Source organism: Martes martes, assembly GCF_963455335.1.
Source record: "Martes martes genome assembly, chromosome: 6".
NCBI lineage: Eukaryota > Metazoa > Chordata > Mammalia > Carnivora > Mustelidae > Martes > Martes martes.
The window spans coordinates 79,192,655-79,214,502 of NC_137893.1; positions in this window are offsets into that span (position 1 = coordinate 79,192,655).

Here is a 21,848-nt window from a genome sequence, read left to right on the forward strand (position 1 = left end):
TAAACAATGGCACATGTATTAAATGTAAATAAATTATTTTTACTTGATGTGTAACTTTTTTACATGTAACATACTAGGTACTCAGTTAAAGTCTGTTAAATAAATAAATCATACATGTATATGTGTTTTAATTTAATAAGTTTTTTAAGCAGTTATTAGTAATATTGATTATTTATGTCAGTTTATGGAATTGAAAATGAGTATAAATGCTCAACCGATATTTCAAAATGTGAATTTTGAAAACTGTCTGTTGCTATAGGATAAAAAGATTTACTAGAAGCAATTCCACTAATGTAAATTACCCATATATGTCATGGATTGAGATACAATTACCTTACCCAAATACTGGTTCTGACTTTGCATTACCAGTGCAGAGCTTAGTGGTCAGTTCCATTCAGGTTTTGAATAGCTAAAGACCTATAGTTCTTCTTAAATTGTTTTAAGATTAATTTGTTTTGTTAAGATAAATCTTAACTTGGGAACTACTACATAATTAATGAAAATGTATATGTGAGAGGTTCCCTGTTTTCTAAAGGAAAATTATGATTCAATTAAATATTGCATATGCTTCATTAGATCTTGAAATGGTCTTATTTAAATATTGAACATCTTTTAAGAATATTGAGATGACAATTTCCCTATGATTAAAAATGCTATCTCCATTCTTAAAAATTTAATTTCAATCATCTCTCTTCAGGAAACAGCACAAGTTTATGAACAGCTTCTCAGATAAGGCTCAGAATTCATCAGGTCATTGTGTGGAACAGTCCTGCTTTAGTGAGTGTTCATAATTTTCAGTATTTTCCTGCAGGAGGAAATGTTTTGTGAGCAGTAGCATGGTATACCATTAATTCTATCATAGGCAATGAGTAGAAAGGGGGAACTCATCATAGATAAATGAATTTATTTGTAAATCAAATGAATAATTTCATTCTGACCCCAGGGATACTGCTTGATAATACTGATGATGACCAAAGTATTCCCAGCCTAAGGGTTCTTTTTGAGATAGGCATGAGATACAAATAAATATGTATTTCTCACTCTTGTATCTCTTTTTCTTAAGCTATTTAGAGGAGACAAGACAGTCTTATTTTTATTTCCTATTTTTCTAAAATGACAGTTTTCTTCCCTCAATTTTCTTTTCAAGTACACTCTTTCCTGAGGGCTCTCACATTGACAAACTCTGTGTCCTTATTTATATACATGGGCAGGGTCAGGAGTGATGAAATCCCTTTTCAGACAGAGCAGACTCTAAGGGCTCTGGAATACCAGGGCCAAAGAGTTCCATTTCAACCTTCTTGACCACTCCATTCTAACCCTTGAAAATCCCTAAACAAGTGAAGCAGTCTTTTCTTATACAATTAGATATACAATTTTAAATAGAACTATCTTAAAAGAACCAATTTTTGACCTTAAATTCATGCCAGGGCATGCACGACTGGTAAATTTTTCCTTTGAAATGAAAACATTATTTTTATTGATCAAGGTGTCTTGGACCTGTTATAAGGATAATGCTCCCACATTATTTGAAGCTATAATTTTATTCTTTCTATGCAAACCCATTAATGGTTTGTTTGTTTTCACCATTTGAGTCTGGAAAATTTAGAATCTTTTCTAAATTCTAAATTCTAAATTCAGGAAATTTAGAATCTAATTTGGAATCTAAATTCTAAATTTGGGAAATTTAGAATCTTTTCATGGGCTGTTAGACTCCCTTTAGACTACTGAAACAGCCAAACATGGACTGCAAAGAATTGAGCAGAGGCCATGGGCCACCAATTGAACATCCAAGCAATGCTACTGTTTTATTTTTGACTGGGAGATTAGGCTCTAAACTGAGAATCCAAGGATGTTAGTTCTGGCAGTTAGGTATCTTAGACGTCAATCTCTTTGTACCTCAGTTTATTTATTTTAAAACAGCAAACATTCACTCTTACTTTATAAATCTGATTGCAATCATTCCATAACAACAGGGAGAAAAGGCAATCTGAAAATATGATTTAAGGAAGGAAATAGTTAAAGCAGTTGGATAGAAATGAATTCACTTACTTTACTTTAGGAATACACCAAGAGAGAAGAAAAGAAGGCAAGTAACCTGGTCTAATTTTCTTCTCTACAGGACCTCTGGGTAAATAAACTAATGATATTTGCTAGAAGGCAGAGGCTTTGTCTACAAAATGCCCATAGCAAAAGTCCCTGGATAAGTTTATTAATAGCAAATAGAACACAAAATCTGCAAGACATGGCTCCCTGGAGAAGGCCATGCAGACAATACAATTCTCTAGGGGTATAAAACAGAGATGTGACTAAATTAAAGTCTCTATACTGTGTGGGGAACCCTGCAAACCTCACTGAAAGACTTCATCTATATTGGGCTAGAGGTATATGACCATGCAGGAAGGAAAGACCTAGGAGGGATTCTCAGTGTTCCATACCCTTCTCTGCTTCTTCTGAGTTATTTGATTACTAGTATCTTTAAATTTATTTAGTAAAGCTTGATGGATAAGATTCTGATTTACATGAATTTGATTGGATGACACTATCCTTAGAGTTTGCTTAATACCTAACATGGCTGTGGTGGAAATATATATAAGATTTTGTTCCTATATGATTGTAAGAATTTAAAATTTTATATGGGTAACATTTAAAATAAGTAGAATTTTGTCCTAGAACTTCAAACTTAGGGTTATTAGTGGGTTTATTTTGAGAGAAGTGTTTCTACTATTTTCAAACTGTCTTCTTTTTCTAATATATCTTGCAGAAATTTATTGAAATTCTTGTACATAATAGCTGTCTTCTCTGATTTTCCTTGATGAATGAGATTTTTTCCTACTTTTTTAATATATTGTCATTTTAGTGGATGTTGTGATGGGTGGGGAATCTGTAAAAGTAATGTGTATAGTTAAACATATAATCTTTGTTCACTATTTTTAATATTCACTTTTTAAAAGTCTAAGGAATAGATTGTTCTTTATAGAATAATAAGAGTGTGATAAGTTGAAAAGGGAAAAGACCATGTTAGAATACTTTAGCTAATACTAAAAATAAAATAATAATTATGATTATTTTATATTGTCAGAGAAAAGTCTAAGATAGTAATAACCATATCTAGTCTTTACATAGTGCTTACTGTGTGCTAAGAAGATCTATCCTCAGGGCTTTACATGTATTACTTCTTTATTCCTCACAACTGCCTTATGACGTAGTGTTACTATTATTCCCATTTTATAGATGAGAATTGAGGCACTGAGAAGTGCCTCACTGTTCACACAGCTTGTAAAATAACAGAGAAGGGTTTAAAATACAGGAAGTCTGGTTCCAGAATTGATGTTCCTTAACCAATCTGATAAATTGACCATTTATTACAAGATTGAAATAAAATATTTTAATGAAATATCAGTTGGAATAAAATGATATTTATAAGAAATACAGTTTTAAAAAAAAACCTGGACTTCTTTTAGTGTTTTGGTATTCTTATATTATTTGTAAATAAGATAGTTCTTGTAGAGTGCTGACTGTGAATTATTAGCTAGGGATTCTCTAGAAACCAAAGTTTCAAAGTATTAACTTCTGAAGTTAGTCATGCACCCAAAATCCCTCCTTATGCAACAGTCTATCCATTTGTCTAGGTAGGGACACGAGGTATAGACAGTCTTGTGATGAATACAAGATAATGAGATCTTTACAGTGGCAGAGCCTAGGAGACTACATGGAGCTCTGAAAGGCTAAGGCTGCTCATGGCACTGCTCCTATGTTGGATCTGTGGACCATGACAGAGACTGTGGGAGATGGTTAGAGATGGCACAGATGTTGGAAATAAAAGATCTGTCTATTACTATATCTATCTATATATCTATCCTCCCTCTCTCTCTCTCTCTCTCTCATCTCCTCTTCCTGCCCAGTTCACTACAACTCAGTTAATTAACTACAACTGTGTGAAAATGACCAGTACAGTTTTTGGCATAATAATTATCATAGAGTCTACTCTTGTCTTTTTGATATTTCTTCCTATCTTCCATGTCTCTGATCAAAAGCTGATAATGGGGAAAAAGGAAGTAGGAGAGCCTCTTCAAGGTTATAGGATAAGGAGTCCTTTTCCAGGTAGCAAAGTATCAAATATCAGATTGGCTTATCACCACCCTATATGGTGCTTTAACCTGATGCTGATCATAATGTCACTGTGTAATGCCAATCAATATTAGATTACCTCATCTCCCTGACTGAACACTCACCAACATGTCAATTCTGAAGAAGAGAGAGCCTCTGAGAAATGAAAATCCATAGAAATCATGTGTAAGAGAAAGTCTTATTTGGTTTAGGTAAAGAGAAGACAGAGATGGAGAACTATAGATAAGTTGTTTATCTCTGATTCAATCTTTTAGGGGCCCCTGGGTGGCTCAGTTATTAAGCATCTGCCTTCAGCTCAGGTCATGATCTCAGGGTCCTGGGATGAGCCCCGCATCCAACTCTATGCCCATCGGGAAGCGTTCGTCTCCCTCTTCCACTCCTGCTTGCGTCCCCTCTCTCACTGTGTCTCTCTCTGTCAAATAAATAAATAAAATCTTAAAAAAATTTTTAGATCTTTTAAAAGACTCACTAGAAACAAAGAAAGGGAGGCACAAGGATATCAGAGATTTGAATTGTGACTGAAATAAGTGATTTTTGACTTTGAATTTTCAATAACATAACACTTATTACCTTGGCATTAGAGAATCTGATGTCACAAAAAACAAGTGAATCACTAGTGAAATTTAATTTATGTTTCAAAATCTGTATTTAAGACCTCACCATTATAGAACTGTGGGTTATATGTTCAATAAATCAATAAACTGAATAATTAATAAATTCCTATATTCAAAAGAGTTATTTGACCTTTCATCAATTACTTAGGGCATTTTTAACATGTGAGGGAGCGTTTTATCAGGAGAAATATAGCAGAATGCTCAAATTTAGCAGTATTTGGAGCACTATTCTTTGGATACTATCCTTAGGCAAGTATCAATTACTCTTGGTCTGTCTTGGATGACCTGAGGGGACTATAACCTTCTCAGGTAATATTTTCTCAGCTGAATTCCTAGGAGAACAGAATGTAGCTCAATATTTCAGTTTTTGGCTTGATTAAAGATATTGCTGGAAAGTTCCATATAAAACATATGTTCCATTTATTTCTTTCCTTCTCCTTTGTCTTTCTCTTTTTCTCCTCCTTTTCTTCACCCTTCCTTTCTTTTATCCTCCTTCTCTTATAGATTGATCTGTCAAAATCTTATAGACCAAACTATATCATCCTTTTCTTATAGAGTGATCACTAATTATCTGTTAACAAGAACTTTCCCTCATCCCAAAGTTATTTCCTCTGGGTCCTTTCAAATATTGACATAAATAATCTATATTCAAAGACTTGAATTGTTCTGTTTTGTAAGCCAGACTGTATCTCCTATTTCTCCTTACTTTTATTTTTTTAATATTTTTAAAGATTTTATTTATTTATTTGACAGAGAGACAGAGAGCATAAGTAAGCAGAGCAGCAGGCAGAAGAAGCAGGCTCTCTGCTGAACAGGAAGCCTGATGTGGGGCTCAATCCCAGGACCCTGGAATCAGGACCAGAGCCGAAGAGCCGCCCAACCAACTGAGCCACCCAGGCACCCTTATTTCTCCTTACGTTTTAGCACAATGACTTACATGTAGAAAGCACAAAATAATTTTCATATATAATTTTGATTGGCTCTACTATGATTTTTATGAATCAATCCACCACTTTCTATATATTCAACACTATTCCTATCATAAAAGAAATCTCTGAATTTTGTATAAAACACATATGCATTAAAATTCAATTTTGTCTTGGTCTTTAAAGATTAATTACTTCAAAACAAAACAAAACAAAACAAAACAAAACACCACCAACAACCTGGAACAGTTTCCTTTCTAATTCAAACAGCGGTGGGAAAATCACAAATGATACAAAAGGGGAAAAGATAGTTCTTTATTTATTTCTATTCTGGAGTATCTTTGGTTTTTCCATTCATCAGTTGTTGGAAATTTGGGCTGTTTCCATTTTTTAGCCATTATGGATAGTACTGCTATAAACATTCATGTGCAAATTTTTGTGTGGACATATGTTTTTAATTCTCTTAGAATAAATGCATAGAGTTTTCACCCTCAGAATAAAGAGTGATAATATAATACTGATATTTCTTTGTACAAGTTTACAAAAATACATATTCTTAGTAAAATATAATTCTCTGTACTGAAAAAAAAGCTAAAAACACAAGGAAATTTTAATTAAACTATACTAATATTGAAGTTAGAAAACAGAATTTTTATATACTAAGCAGATCAATAAAAATATAGCTTCCTTAGTTTTATGTAAAAAAAAAGATGAAAACCTCTCAAAGACAAAAAGAGAAAAAAAGTGTAACTGATTTTTCAACAAAATATAGTTCTATGTTGGAATAAAGTAAGCATATATTCATTCAAGCCTTTATTGATTTCATATTATATAAGATGTAATAGGTGGAAGGTAAAGATTAACAAGACACAGTCCTTGTTCTCAGAAGTTTTAAATCTAGCTGGTGATAAATTATTAATACAAGCAATACTGGTACAAGCATAAAGTTAGAGAAATTCAGAGGAGGGAGATAATACTTCACTTGCAGTGACTAAAGACAGAATAAGATTTTAATTTCATAGTCAGTGGGAAGTACCGATTGCAAGGTGTTGGGAATGCCCAATAGATATTCAGGATAGAGGTCAGAGTGAGACTATCATATAACAGTCATTTTGCATAAAATAAATGAGAGGCATATTGAATACAATCTTCAAGGAAGAGAGCACAGAAGCAAAAGCCTTTAAGACCAAAAATGAAGCTTTTTTGAACTCCTATGGGTAGGCCATGGAAAGAGAAAGAGAAGGAAAGAAAACAAAGGAATAACAGAACATGGCAAAGAGCTATGTTTCAGAGAATTCATGATAGAATTTTGAGTGTTAAGATAAGAAAAACATTACACACACACACACTTCCTTTTTAAAATATATTGAGCTTCTCAGTTGGTTAATCCTCTGCCTTTGGCTCAGGTCATGATCTCAGGGTTCTGGGATCCAGTCCTGCATCAGCTCCCTGATCAGTGGGTTATCTGCTGTTCCTCCCTCTGCTCCCTCTCTCTCTCAAATAAATAAAATCTTAAAAGATATATATATTGAGACTTCTATGAGCCAACATTGTGCAAAGAACAGGCTAAAAGTACAGGAAGTTTAGAATAGGTCTTCCACATTCAAGGGTTTACAGTTTAGTCTGGGAGACATATAAAAACAAATGCCAAGCAATAAAATAAGTATATAATTTAGTACTAAATTATATGTAGTGACAATAAGTGCTATAGAAGTATGGAGAAAATTAATGAGGATTGGTATACTCAAGTACAGTATATTAGCTGAGATTGTTTTCTTCAGTATCTAGCATAAAATTGACAAAATGAAGAGCTTACATGATAAAAATATTTATCATAAGAAAATATCTATTTACATGAGCAAGGGCTTATTAAACAGTAGGGTTTTTGATAAATGAAAATTAAAAATTCTCTTCCTTCTCTTCTGGCAACAAGATGGCTAAGAAAATGCATTCATAAAGTCTTATACTGTCCTTTCATTAAGAAAGGAAAGATATGAATATATCTTGATTAAAAGAGAGAGGAATCTTCCCAGAAGATTAGCAGAGTACTTCTACCTCATTGGCTATGCACATGGCAACTATAGGACCAAGGGAACCTGTGACAGTGAGTATCTGGCAAAGAGGTCATGTTTAGCTTTCACAGGTCTTAATCATCCTCAGGAGGCAGGGCCCTATTTTCCCAGAAATTAGGGAGTATCTGCAGAATTACCTAAACATAAATTGAAGAGTTTGTTCTTAGGAAGAAAAGTTAGTCTTTGTGAAAAATGTACATGGTGTTCCTCCATTTTTCCTATCATGTTTTATAAAAAAGTTAACTTTTTAAAAATATTTTCTACAAGAATATCTCTAATACAAAAGCATACAATTTGTATTCAATATTTATAAAGCATAATTTAAAAGGAATATGAACCATTTGAAGAGAAGGTAAACATTTTAGAAATGTAAACTCAAAGGATTTTAGTGCCGTAATATATAAAGCAATCATTTCAAATTTGATTTTTGTATATTGAACAAAGCTGAATTAAGCAGACAGGTTGCCAGTCTAAAATGACATTATCTCAGTGGAATAAGAATGCTGCATGCAAAAAAAGAAAAAAAAATGCTGCATGCAATGAAAATCCTTGGTAATTCATAATAAAGGAGAATTGGTCAATATGATTAAAATTGTGAGATTTCCAATAATTTTTTTAAACTTTTAACTCTTGTGACTCTTATAATAGAAGAGTAAAACATTTCTTTAACTGTTTCCTATTGAGCCATTACAGTATTTGCTGAAGGACTAACACTGCATTTATTATTAATTTGTCTCCAAGGCTCAAGGGGTAAGACTGCAAAGACTGGAACTAAGTCTATATAGAGAACAATAAATAATAAATAACAACAATAATAATTTGCATTTTCCCACATCCTCCAGCTGTGGAAGTCAAAGTGGTTCACAAACATTAATTAAGCTTCACAAGATTCCAGCAAGGGAGGCAAATAATGTTGTCCAGATGGGAAAAATAAAGAACTGAAAAGCTAGTGAAGGTCACACATAAGTTAATAACAGATACAGGAACATTCCCCACTGTCTCTCTTATCCAAAATTCTCTTCCCAACTTTACTAACTTTTGATTGTATCCTTTTATTTTTTTCAAATATCGAGAGACTCACTTTGAAGGGAAAAAAGAAAAATCTCTAAACCTGTTTGACTCAAAATCACTGAGCTGCAAAGTTTGGAACTTACTCTTAAAATATCATTTTGTTTATAATGTTCTATGTACCGGTTTTCTGGCTACTGAAATGTATAATACTATTATGTCCCACTTTGTGGGTGGTTAACTCTGAACTCAAAAGAAAACCAACTCTAGGAAAAGATAGATCACACTTGCTATATTAGTATTGACAATGAATTCAGCAGTTGTAAATGTGCTGAAGATGACAAGAACACAATTAAGTTAACCTTTAAAAATTCAAGGAGATATGGAATAAGCTAAATTTTTATTTATCTCATGACTCTGTCCCTGTATTGACTGACAACATTTATTTCATGTTTCATATATTTCATATTCAGGTACTAATATTCTGAACTGGTCACATTTATTTATTTTTTTTATTTTATTTTTTTTTTAAAGAGGGATCCTAATTTTTTTTGTTGTTGTTGTTTAAAGATTTTATTTATTTATTTGACAGAGAGAGAGATCACAAGTAGGTAGAGAGGCAGGCAGAGAGAGAGGGGGGGGAGCAGGCTCCCTGCTGAGCAGAGAGCCTGATGTGGGGCTCGATCCCAGGACCCTGAGACCATGACCTGAGCTGAAGACAGAGGCTCAACCCACTGAGCCACCCAGAAGCCCCTGAACTGGTCACATTTAAATGAAATACTTTAAGTGGTAACTTCATTCATACATTTTGGAATGCCACTTATTTAGAGTGATGGGAGTTCTTAGTTTTGTTCACAAGATTTAAAAAAAAAATCTTTTATCTTGGATGTTAGGAATTAAACAGGAAATTAGTGTGCTTAAGTGTAAGGAACTATTGTTTGGGAAGTAATAAATGTGAATATCTTTTATTATGCAACTTGAAGTTATAGTCAATATTAAATACAGATACATTCTCTATCTGTATCTGCAGATACATTCAATATTAAATAACAACACAGATATAACAAGAAACTCTAAAAATTTCAAATAGGTAGATGGTGTCCTTTATCTGTTTTATAGATTGCTTACCTAGTCAGCTAACCTAACTACAACATGATTGCTATATGGCCAATTCATTTATGGCAGTAAAAGATTCTATTCTATAATGATCACATAAACCCAGCCACTCATATGAGACATTTGGTGCTGTGAGTCTAAGTGCACGAAGGACTTTCATCAGACATTTTCCATAGCTGTGAAAACAATTTGAGTCAGCCTTACCATCTTCCTATATCTGCAGTGTCTTTATTTTCTTCAAGGTAGAAAGTTATGATCACAGATAGACTTATTTTACTTAGCATAATACCCTCCAGTTCTATCAATGTCGATATAAATGGTAAGTATTCATCCTTTCTGATTGCTGAGTAATATTCCATTGTATATATGAGTCACTTCTTTATCCATTTATCTGTTGAAGAACATCTTGGCTCCTTCCCCAATTTGGTTATTATGGAAATTGTTGCTATGAAGATTGAGGTGCATGTGCCCCTTCTTTTCACTACATCTGTGTTTTGGGGTAAAAAAAGAAAGTTATGATCACAGATAAAGAAAATGTACACTTTTTGAAGTTGTACCCCCCCCCCCAAGGACAAACAATGTGGAATTAAGTGAGGTTGGGGAAAAGATAATGTTTTTTTTTATCAAGGGCAGAGAGGTAAGAAGATGTGAAACAAGGGCATTGGAATGGGTGAGAGAACTACAGATAGTTTAAATAAACAAAAGTAAAGGAAGCCAGCAAAAAGTTGGAAGTCAGAGTCCCTCTCAGCTCCCACATGTCCTTTCTATTCAGTCTTCAACTCTTGCTAATGATGGAGGCTTTAAAAAAAAAAAAAAAAGATTTATTTATTTTAGAGACAGAGAGAGCAGGTGGAGGGGCAGCAGAAGATAGAAAGAGAATCTTTTTAAAATTTTTTTTTAAAAAGACTTTATTTATTTGTGAGAGAGAGAGCACACAAGCAGGGGGAGCAGCAGGCAGAGAGAGAAGCAGGCTCCCTGCTGAGCAAGGAGCCTGAAGTGGGACCTGACCCTGAGCCAAAGGCAGATGCTTAACTGACTGAGCCACCCAGGTACCCCAGAGAGGGAATCTTTAAGCAGACTCCCCACTGAGTGCGGAACCTGAGATCACGACCAGAGCCAAAGTCGAGAGTTGGACACCTAAGTGACTGAGCCATCCAGGTGCCCTGCTGATAAGTCTTAAGGAAAATTTTGGAGAAAAATGAGCATCTGAGATTGAATCACTTTTTTCTCCTTCCAATATATACTAAAATATATATAAATTAATTTAAATTTATGTATATATCTATAGGTAGGTAGATAGCAAATGTCTTTCGTTTCTTAAAGATTTTGATTTGGGGGCACCTGGGTGGCTCAATGGGTTAAAGCCTCTGCCTTTAGCTCAGGTCATGATCTCAGGGTCTTGGGATCGAGCCCCAAGTCGGGCTCTCTGCTCAGCAGGGAGCCTGCTTTCCTTCCTCTTTCTGCCTGCCTCTCTGCCTACTTGTGATCTCTGTCAAATAAATTAAAAAAAATCTTAAAAAAAAAAGATTTTGATTTGGGATAAGATACATGAATTTTACTCTTTCTTGCCTATGGTAGCAAATATATGACAGCAATTTCTAGATAATTCCCTGACACTAAACAGGAACTAGAACAATCTTCTCATAATGCCCACATACACACACACAGATATCCTCACAGATTTAGCAATTAATGCATATCTAATTAAGAAGAATTGAAATATGTATCTGTCAAATGAGATTGTGTGATATTTATAATTACATTTCACAGTAAGATGTCATAATATTTTCTAAATGGGTTTTAGCACTAACATTTCTAGTAATCCCTAAAAATAAACCTCTAATTTCTTTTTTTAAGTTTTAATTTTTCAGTGTTCCAAAATTCATTGCGTATGCACCATACCCAGTGCTCCATGCAATATGTGCCCTCCTTAATACTGATCACCAGGCTCACGCCACCTCCCATCCCCCTCCAAAACCCTCAGTTTGTTTCTCAGATTCCACAGTCTCTCATGCTTCATCTCCCCCTCTGATTTACCCCAATTCACTTTTCCTTTCCTTCTCCTAATGTCCTCCATGTTATTTCTTATGCTCTACAAGTAAGTGAAACCATATGATAATTGACTTTCTCTGCTTGACTTATTTTACTTAGCATAATATCCTCCAGTCCCATCCATGTTGATAGAAAACTTGGGTATTCATCTTTTCCGATGGCTGCATAATATTCCATTGTATATATGGGCCATATCTTTTTTATCCATTTGTCTGTTGAAGGGCATCTTGGCTCTTTCCACAGTTTGGCGATTGTGGCCATTGCTGCTATGAACATTGGAGTACAGATGGCCTTTCTTTTCACTACATCTGTATCTTTGGGGTGAATACCCAGTAGTGCAATTGTAGGGTTGTAGGGTATCTCTATTTTTAATTTCTTAAGGAATGTCCACATTGTTTTCCAAAGTGGCTGCACCAACTTGCATCCCCACCAACACTTGTTGTTTCCTGTCCTGTTAGTTTTGGCCATTCTAACTTGTGTAAGGTGGTATCTCAATGTGATTTTGATTTGAATTCCCCTGATTGCTAATGATCATAAACATTTTTTCACATGTCTGATAGCCATTTGTGTATTTTCTTTGGAGAAGTGTCTGTTCATTTCTTCTGCCTATTTTTTGACATGATTTTCTGTTTTGTGTGTGTTGTTTGAAGAGTTTCCTTTGCTGTGCAGAAGCTTTTGATCTTGATGAAGTCCCAAAAGTTCATTTTCGTCTTTGTTTCCTTTGCCTTTGGAGACATGTCTTGAAAGAAATTGCTGTGGCCGGTGTCGAAGAGGTTACTCCCTATGTTCTCCTCTAGGATTTTGATAGATTCCTACCTCACATTGAGGTCTTTTATCCATTTTGAGCTTATCTTTGTGTATGGTGTAAGAGAATGGTCAAGTTTCATTCTTCTATATATAGCTGTCCACTTTTCCCAGCACCAGTTATTGAAGAGACTGTCTTTTTTTCCACTGGATATTTTATCCTGCTTTTTCAAACATTATTTGGCCATAGAGTCGAGGGTCCACATCTAGACTCTCTATACTGTTCTACTGGTCTATGTGTCTGTTTCTATGGCAGTACCATGCTGTACTGGTGATCACAACTTTGTAGTAAAGCTTGAAATCAGGCAACATGATGTCCCTAGCTTTGTTTTCCTTTGTCAACATTTCCTTAGCTATTTGGGGGTATTTTCTGGCTCCATACAAATTTTAGGATTGTTTGTTCCAGCACTTTGAAAAATGCCGGTGGAATTTTGATTGGGATGGCATTGAAAGTATAGGTTGCTCTGGGAAGTATAGACATTTTAATAATGTTTATTCTTCTGATCCATGAGCATGGAACGCTTTTCCATCTTTTTGTGTCTTCAATATCTTTCATGAGTGTTCTGTAGTTCCTTGAGTACAGATCCTTTACCTCTTTGGTTAGGTTTATTCCAAGGTATTTTATGGTTCTTGGTGCTATAGTAAAAAGAATCAATTCTCTAATTTCCCTTTCTATGTTTTCATTGTTAATGTATAAGTAAACAACTGATTTCTGTGCATTGATTTTGTATCCTGCTACATTACCGAGTTGCTGTAAGAGTTCTAGTAGTTTGGCGGTAGAACTTTCTCCAGAATAGACCACATGCTGGGTCACAAATCAGGGCTCAATTGATACCAAAAGATAAGATTATTCCCTGCAAATCTCTAATTTCTTTAGACATTATTGAACACAAATTATCAAGGAATACTCAATTTAAGTGGGATATTTTCCACTATCAGTGTGAAATGTCATTGATCTATCTAACTTAAGCTTCAGTTGAAAGTTACACCATTTTCAGTTCAGTGGGAATTTTTGCAATGAAAATTTCAGCAGTGAAAACCTTTGACTTAATTAAAAATATATTTAGCCATGTGTTGTCACACATGTAGCTTAATTTGGTAAACTTATCAGATATTGTTGAAAGTCAAGAAATTCTGCACAGTGAAGCACAATATTTTTTATGTATTTACAACATGAAGATAGGTAATATATAGACCGGAAGATAGATAAAAATATACATGCACTAAAGAACACAAATACTCATATTATAAATATGCATATTTCTGAAAAACTGAAAGGGAGATGTAACCTGAAGAAGTCAGCAGCTCTAGAATTCAGTTTTTGCAAGGTGTTTCTCTAATCTTTAATGTTGAGTGAGCCCAACAGTATCTTATCTGAAATTTTCATGGTGTTCATCAGAAATCTTTGATCACATACCTATTAACTGAGCTCATTCAGTGGAATTCACTTCTTTTGTGTGTGTGTGTGTCTATGTCTCAAACTCTGAACATTCCTGTCCCTCTAAAAGCATGTTTTTCCCCCTGGACATAGCTATCTCATATTGATGACCACAGCAGCTTCCCACTGTAATGATCACCAGTGAGCTATTTTCTCTAGTTTACTGTGTCCAATTAACAGCACAGCAAGTAAGTCAATTTTTGTACAGGGATAATCCTCTCAAAAACCATTATTTTTTTAATTATCTAAAATTTACTTGTATAAAATTTACACTTGCCTGAAGTGTTTTTGCATTATCTTTGATAAAATCATTAAGTGCTTTCCTGGTATACGCAAATCAACATGTTAAGTTGTTTAAAAAAAAAAATAAGAGAATCTATACCCAGGGAATATTAATTGACTTCTGTAGGGTAAATTGAAAAGCAATTGAATTATCATCAGAACCACAAAAATCTGTGAATGTTTAGGTTTTGCTGATTCCCTAAGAATATTTTATTATATTGTCTTAAAACACATATTTCTGAACTGTTTTTTGACATATATTTTTAATTCATTGGATAGTTGCTTTTTCTGTTGCAAATATAGATGAGTTAAAAGAAAATTTTTACTGTTTGTAATGCCATTTTATTGAGTAATTCAATAGAGATGTTTTGATTTGTGTATATTCCCCCTAAGACTGCTTTAGTTTCTATGCCAGGCCTTATTTTGCTTATCACCAGGCTGATGGATCTGCCTAAGGAAGGTTGATGCTCATTTGCCAGTCTGTGCCTTGACCTCAGAATTATAATGGTACCTTGAGGAAAGACATGAATCCTCAGACTTAGGAAAACAGTTTCTTGCAGGTAAATTAAAAATAAATGATGGATTCATTTCTATTATAGTCTGTGGTCCTAAGTAGTCCCAAACAATGTTAATATCTTATGATCAAGTATGAAGGAAATAAAAGTTTCTAACCAATAGAAAACAATTAGACTGACAGCTAACTTCACAATAACAACATAATAGTAATTGTAGTAATATAATTACTACAACAACAATAATTACTGACAGCAAGAATATTATAGTCCATAAGATACTGGACTAAAAGGACTGTGGAAAATATTTATTAGTCTAGAATTACATATGTCACTAAATTATTATTCAAAAATCAAGATGAAATTAAAGTATTTAAGCAAGTAAAAGAGCAGACAAATTAACAATCAGAACCCATTAATGAAAGAACTAATAGAGAATGTGTTTTTAAAAAAAGAACTCAGGAAGAAAAATAGGATATAAAAGGGACTGTTGAACAAAGTGATAAACATGTCAGTAAATCTAAATAAGGATGTTCTGAATAATATAATCATAATAATTATGATGACTTTTGGGAATACAACAGCAAAGTGAAATGGAAAATATTGATAACATATATATACTAATGATTTGAATTAAAACATTCTAAGACTTTTTTGTTACTCTAGAAGAGAGTGGATTTCCAAGTTTCTGTTTCTTGTAGTAAAGTATGCAATCAAAAAAAGTAAAAGTGTGACCATAACCACTAAATATCTTCAGGTAGAATTTTTAACTTTTAAACCAGAAACAGGTCAAAAAGGAAAGGAAAATGGAGATAAAGATGACTTGTGGGCATCTGGGTGGCTCAGTGGGTTAAGCCTCTGCCTTCGGCTCAGGTCATGATCTCAGAGTCCTGAGATTGAGGCCCACATCTGGCTTTCTGCTCAGCAGGGAGCCTGCTTTTCCCTCTCTCTGCCTGCCTCTCTGCCTACTTGTGATTGCTCTCTCTCTGTCAAATAAATAAATAAAATCTTAAAAAAAAAGAAGATGACTTGTAAGGGTAAAACACAGCATAAGATGGTGATACAGAAAAATTTAGCAGTTATTATAGCAACTTACAGATCATTCACCATTTAAAAATTAGATTGAGAGAACATAATCCTGTTGTATGCAATTTAAAAATAGATATGCCTAAAGCCCAAAAGATCCAAAAGATTGATAAACAGAATAAAATCTTAGCCTTAATTCATTTCTCTTTACCTCACTTCTTATGCTTCTTCCCCCGCCCTAAGCTTTAGCCACATGGAGCTCCTTCCTTTTCTCCAAAGATAGCTGATATGTTACAGTCTCTAGGTCTTTCATTTGCTGCCTTCTCTGCCTAAAAATCTATTTCTCCAGAATCTTCTTCACATTAGGTATCAACTAGGTATCATTTCGGAGAGGCCTTCCCTAATCCATCCTATCTAAACTATATTCCCTTGCATTAATTGTCTTTATTTTCTTTATGAAACTTATTACAATCTGTAATTATACTACCTTCAAGTAAAGTTCTAGTCCATAAGAAGACATAAAGGAAATGGAGTCATTTGTTTTTTAAGAGGTTTCCTCTGAAAGTGGCGTATCACTTCTATTCATATTTGTTTGGCTGATACATACTTAATTGATAGATCACAACTAATAGCAAGAAGGCTAGGAAACGGAGATAATAGCTGAGAATTTGCTCTACTAACTCTAAGGAGTTTATTAAAACTAAATAGGTAATAATAATAGGGGTCAATTATAAGAATTTCTGCTGCAAAATAAAAATAAAATATATCTCTCTTCTCTTCTACTTATGCCAAATAAACTAAGAAATATGTTCAAGACATTTTACACATTCTTCTTCATCATGCCTTCCCTTAAAACTTGGTATTCTCTTAATTTCCTCTTTCTGCCCCAATCCTCAACTCTGCACCTAACTTCTAAGTTTCACCAAGGGTTTAATACTTATAGTTTTGGTAAGTAAAACATTTTTACTGGTCCTGTGTCTAGTGCCAGAACTTTATTTTTATGTGTGTTTGTCCTCCAAGTCCATCAGTATATCCATTTGCATTTTGGATATAGAAGTTTGTAGGTGGTCTTAGGCTATGTCTTCATATTCTATATACCTGTATCTTCATTTTTTTCTTGAGCAGTTTAACTAGTTGTCAATTTCAAAGAAACACCACCAGTGTTATTTTGATAACTTTCTCCATTGTGTGACTGTTTCTATTTCATTTGTTCCTGCAAATCATTTTCTCCTTCCTACTTTTTTTTACGCCCCTCTGCCCCAGGTTTTTGATGTAAAGTTTTAGAACATTGGTTTTATGCTTTTTTTCTTATGTATTATGTATTTTCACTATACATTTACCTCTACTCACTTCTTTAGCTGCATTGCATACATTTTGATCTGTTGTATTTTCTTTACCATTTAGTTCAAAATAATTTCTATTACCTTTTTCTTTTACCCATGTGATTTTTTTCAGAAGTGTATTATCAAGTTTGCATATTATTTGGAATTTTCCTAGATACCTGATATTTATCCATTTCAAATTTAATTGTATTGTGTTCTGATTTTAGTCCTTTTAAATTTATTAAGACCTGTATTATTTTTCAGCTTATGGTCTATCTTGGGAAACAAACTGTATATTTGTTTTTTTGTTTGTTCACTTTAAAGATTTTATTTCTTTACTTGAGAGAAAGAGAGCACAAGAAAAGGGATGGGAAGAGGAGAAGCAGACTCCTCACTGAGCAGGGACCCTGATGCCCAGCTCAATCCCAGGACCCCAGGATCATGACCTGAAAGCAGATGCTTAACTGCCTGAGCCACCCAAGTGGCCCACAAACTGTGGTTATTTTTTTTAAGAAAAAAAAACTTCATTCTGCAGCTTGTAAAGTTTTGCAAATATCAATTATTCTATTGAAATAGTTGAAATGGTTGAAAATTATTTAAATTCTATAATTCTTTATTGGCTTGTGTGTGTGTGTGTGTGTGTGTGTATGTTTCCTAACAGTTATTTAGATGGATATAAAATTTCTAACATGATTGGAGAATTGATGATTTATCCTTTAAATTTTGTAAAGTTTTATTCCTTAGAAAATTTTTAAATTTACAGAAAAGTTATGAAGATACTAGTTTCCATAGACACTATATCCAAATTATCTGATTTTTGTTTTAACATGATATATTCTTGAAATATCTTGACACATTATTATTAACTGAATAAATTCAGACTTTATCCAGTTTTTTTGGGTTTTATCTATTTAACGCTCTTTTTGTGTCCAAGGATCCCATGCAAGATATCACATTGCATTAGTCATCATGGGTTCCTCTGGCCTATGACATATTCTCAGACTTCTCTTGTTTGTAATGACATTGAGAATTTTGAAGAGTACTGGTCAGGAATTTTGTAAAATGGTCATTAGTTTGGATTTGTTTTAGATATTTTCATATTTTATTATTTTATGCATAATATATTTATAAGACACATGTTTATGACACACATATATGTATGTATATAAATATATACACATATTATATGCATACACACATACACTCCTAAGTTTAAAATCTAAAAGTATAAATTTCTTAGGGGAAAAAAAAAAAAAAAACAGAAGAAAAGAAGTCTTTGTGAAATTGGGTAAGCAATGGTCTCTTCCATAGAAGACAAAACCATGAACCATAAAGTGCCCTGGGAACTGAAGTTAAGCCCAGACTCCTCTGTCTGGGCTTTTTGGCCTGAAAGGCAGCATGTTTTTATACTAGAATTTAAGCAGCTGGTACCTCCTCTCTTCTGTGACTGCAGCTCCCCTCAGAGTGAAGCTGCACAACACTAGAGGAGGGCCTCACCCTGTGCCTATTGATTGCTTCAGATTTTATCTCATCCAAATCCTTCCAGCTTTGGTTTAGTCACTGGAGTTCCTTGTGGTTGTTGTTTAGATTACTTTTTCCAGAATTTATAGTTACTTTTAGAATAATGTTTAGGGGACACCCACTCTTGGATGAAATCCAGTGCTGAGCTATGTCTCCTAGCCTCTTCCAGAGAATAAATCAATTTGGCATTTTGTAATGTTTAGGAAATTTGCTTACATTTAGGTATTGTCACAGGGAAGAAATTACATCATTGATACTTGGCTTTCCACTACCTCACCAGCGGTATTACTGTCCTCCAAATCACTTAATCTTATTCCACACGCATCATGGAAGTACACTCTCTGGAGCTTCAGGCTCATGGCTCCTTTCAAGGAGAGAAGCTCCTAGGGCCAAATTTTTGAAGTTTCAGCTCTCACTGGCCACTGTATTTTCTCCGAGCCCCATTAGAAATGAGAAAACAAAATAAAACCCATCTGGTTACAGATGATTCTCCAGGGATTGAAGATGTGTAATTTAATTAAGCAATGTCTTTCCTAGATTAAGTTTGGAAAAGCTATTAATCTCATATAGGTATAACAAATATCACCCTCCTGCCTTACTCAATGACTCCAACAATTCAGCAGACATGTCTTGGGCATATTTCCCCTACCTTCCCCTCTTTATATTATCCTCTTATCCAGAGGAACATAGCTTGCTTCTGAGGTATAATCTCATTTCTTATATTAATCAGTTCATTGATATCTATAGTTGGCTTAAATGTCCCATTCTTTTCAGGAAAAATAATACTGTATTGAACACATTTCTTCCTTTTAGGATATACAACACACCCAGGCTTATTTCCCTGACAATGATTAATAACAACTTTGTAACACTTTGTTTAGAATATCCAGACCAGTGAAAATTATTTTGAAATATTTAACTCTTCAGCATGTAGTTTTCTTTTCCAGATCCTGTTCATAAAGTTTCAGTTTCAAAATTTTTCCATAAATCACAACTCACAACTCCTCAGCTTATCTGCATTCTTCTCTTATATATCTTTTGCTTTTATTATAGATCAGCACAATCTTTTTTCTCAGTTTCTAGCAAATCAAAATGTTTTTTTCCTAGTGTATCTTTATTTGTAATTAACATACTAAAGATAGGTCCTACTTAGAAACATAAAATTTGTAACAATTCTGAAATTTTCTTTTTTCATAGAGAAAACAATGAAAGGACCCTGTGTCCACTTGGTATGATTGTTGATTTGATTTAGTCAGAAGCAGTTCAGGACATTTAACATATTGTGCTCATGTCTTTAACTCTGATGTCAAAATAAATGCTAGGTCAGTAATAGAGGCCTTTGCATCATGATACTGAAGTTTGCTTTTACTGATACCTGGACTTTTCCAACCATGCTTTTGTAAAATCATGTTTAGAGATATCTGGATCACATTATGATAATCATGCCAGCATTGTACTTTTCAATTGAATATGGAATGCCTGCTTGTATTCCCGTAGTTGCTACTCTTTACAGCAAAACAATACAGTATAATGAACTTCAGTCCCAATTCACTGAAACACCAAATTATAATCAACTAAAATAATAGAGAAAAATATAACATTCTGAAAAAAAGAAAGGTTTTTAAACCACTGAGGAAATGTTCAGACAAAATTACTGAATGAATGCTATGATAGGAAAGTTGTCATTTATCTGTTTGGCTACAGATCTCCCAACTATCTTTAAAAAAAATGTTAGTGGCTGCCTTCTCTGGATTAGTATCAAAGAGTATATCCAACCATAATGAGAAAGCAATAATAATAAAAAACAACTTTAAATGATATCTAACTGAATAAAGATTGAAAATGAGTAGATGATATAAATGATACCTACCAGGAAAACTTTCCAACAATGATAATCACTTATCTGAATTGTCTGTTCATTACATACTAAATAATATTAAGTTGAATGCCCAATAAGAAAATGAGAAATAATGATCTCATAATGTTTAAATCATATAAACCAAACAGAACTTTGTCTTCTGAATTGTGAGTCTTACTATCATTGATCATTTCTCACATACCATTATGAGCTCTTAGAGTTTGTGCGATTAAGGTGATTTAAGTTAGGGAGTCCTTCAGTGAGAGAATATTTAAGCTATATCAAACTATGTTTTGTACTGTTTTTATACAAATACAAAGAAAAGTAAGTTCTGAGATGATACCAGTTTCTCACAGCTCTCCTAACTTCTCTGTGATGTCATGAGATTCAAGTGATCTTCCTTTTTATGTTTGCACCCTAAATTATAATGTTGTCTGGAATATATAATTACATTTCTTTTCCCTCTTCTGTAATAATAACTTTACCAAATTTCATTCACAAAAAAAGGCTTCAATTACTGCCAGTGTATCTATCTTGCTTGAAACTTCTTTTGCAAAACAGACTTTATTTTTGATCACCTCTAAGCTTTTTCACCTGCATCGTCTGCAGATATCTCAAAATTATGAAGTCAGCTTGATCTCATTTTTTTTTCTCTTCTTATACAACTTAAACCACTTCCTTTTTCTCCCAGTTATCCCATTTTAGTGAAAGGGACTACCCTTCATCCAGTCACTCAGTTTTCAACCTGATTCTTTCTCCCCCATATCTAATTAGTAACAAATTCTCTCACTTTCATCTCTTAAACATCTCTAAATTGTCTTTTTCCTATGTCCACCACCATTGTCGTGGTCCAGTTCTTTATCCTCTGTCACCTGCACTATTTCAGTCGAAAGGAAACTCTAACTATGCCAGCTCATTCAGTTGTATACCAAATATTCATGAGTACCCATGCTGTTTCACATTCTGAACAATGTCTGCGAATAAAATAAGGAAATGAAACCTGTGCCTATTGTCAATATTAGAGTTTTCTATTTGAAAATAATAACTAGGGTTTACTGCCACATAATATAATCCAGGCATACCACATTTAGGATCACTAATCACAATGATTTGACAAGATAGTTGTGATTATTAATCCCCATTTGCAGGGGAGATTAAGGAGTGTTCTG